At 36.5% G+C, this 1,862-nt stretch overlaps 1 non-coding gene across 1 annotated transcript; it reads right to left on the bottom strand.

The window, feature by feature from the left end:
• Nucleotides 1–773: 773 nt before the first annotated feature.
• On the bottom strand, nucleotides 774–877 carry LOC127898756 (small nucleolar RNA R71). The gene has a single exon (XR_008050599.1). It is a non-coding gene; the product is annotated as a small nucleolar RNA R71 (small nucleolar RNA).
• Nucleotides 878–1,862: the final 985 nt, after the last annotated feature.

Here is a 1,862-nt window from a genome sequence, read left to right as displayed (position 1 = left end):
TGTATTTTTTTATTATTAAAAAAAAAGAAAAAAAAGTGAATCTACATTTAAAGGTTAGTATTTCTTTTCTTTTTCTCTTCTTTAAAATTCTGTGATTTAATTTTCAATTTATTTTTCTTTGTAATTTTTTTATTTTATTAATTTATTTTTAGTTAATTTATTTCACATATTTATTTTTGTGTATTTTTATAGAAAGGTTTTAATAGCGCAATAAGGTTAGTATCGTAATTTCTCCCTCTTATTTATTTTTATTTGTTTTGTTCCCATCTTTATTTTCATTTTATTTATTTTGCATGCATGGTCGTAGGTCATTATTACCTAATCTTGAACCTATAGACCTTGAATTAGAAAAAACACTTCACACACAAAAGCACATTAAAAATAAATTTGAAATGGATTTGCAACCACAAGAGAGGCCATTTAAGGACTACTTCAGTCCTTTAGCTAATTTGAGCACATCATGCATAAGATACCCAAATGTAGCTGCTAGGAATTTCGAATTAAAACCTAGTGTGCTAAATTGTCTCCCCACATTTTATGGCCTAGAAAATGAGGATCCATATAATCATCTGAACGATTTTCATGCCATTTGTCAAACTTTTAAATATGAAAATTTTTCAGACGATGATGTTAAACTTAGACTATTCTCATTTTCTTTAAAGGATAGAGCTCGTTCATGGCTTAATACATTGCCTGCTAATAGCATTGCATCATGGGAACAAATGGTAACTAAATTTTTGAATAAATATTTCCCAGTGTATAAAACCAATGCTATTCGCAGGGAAATTTCAGAGTTTACACAGAGAGAGGACGAGCAATTTTTCGAAACATGGGAGCAATTTAATGGGCTACTCTTGAAGTGTCCACATCATGGGTATGAGAAATGACACCAATGCCAATACTTTTTGGAGGGATTATTGCCGAATGTTCAAGAATGGCTAATGGCAACGAGTGGAGGAGAGCTAATGTCAAAAAGTGCATCAGAGATTTGGGAATTCTTCCAGCGACAAGCGGATAATTCCCAACAACGGAGTCGATCACTTAGGAATACTAGAAAAATTAAGGGAGTAAATGAGGTTCACATTGGCGAATCAAGTTCAGAAATTAAAGAAGTCAAAGCGATAATTGAAGGTCTCTCTCGACAAATAGCATCATTATCGACTGCTAAATCAACAGAGCCACATGACCATGACTTATACTCAGATCAAGCCAATGCCATAGGTGTAATGAGAAAACCATCGAATTACAACCCATACTCCAACACATATAACCCTGGATGGAGAGACCACCCCAATTTTTCATGGTCTCAAGGATTCCAACAGAACGGACCAGCAGCTCCAGCTCCACCAATTCCACAAAATCCTCAAGCCTCTCAGCCACCATTTAGACCATACAATCAGAACCATAACCACTCTCAACCTAGACCATGGGAGGATGCATTCCAGAATTTCAGGAATGTTACTCACTCCACGATTGAGCAACAGAACCGCACCATTAATGGACTATGAAATGAGTTGAGAGCAGGCTTCAACTCACAAGCTCAATCAGTTTCAAGCCTCGAGAGGATGGTGGGACAACTTGCTTCTTCAGTTCAGACCTTGGCAATGACCATTGAGAAAGGTAAGTTTCCAAGTCAACCAGTGCCTAACCCTAAAGGAGTGCATGAAGCAAGTACCAGTTCACCACAACAGCATGGAGAAGTCAAAGTAGTAATGACCTTGCAAAAAGGAAAAGAAGTCGACAACAAAGTGGAGATGCCGGTGACAAAAGAAAATCAAATTGTACCTGTGAATGTTGAGGAATCATCACCGGAGGAGAAAGAAGGAACCAACCCACGAGAATACATTCCGAAAGCTCCATTT

This window comes from Citrus sinensis, chromosome 1, assembly GCF_022201045.2.
Source record: "Citrus sinensis cultivar Valencia sweet orange chromosome 1, DVS_A1.0, whole genome shotgun sequence".
NCBI lineage: Eukaryota > Viridiplantae > Streptophyta > Magnoliopsida > Sapindales > Rutaceae > Citrus > Citrus sinensis.
The sequence above is the reverse complement of the archived record's forward strand: the minus strand, read 5'-3'. Positions and strand labels throughout refer to the sequence as shown.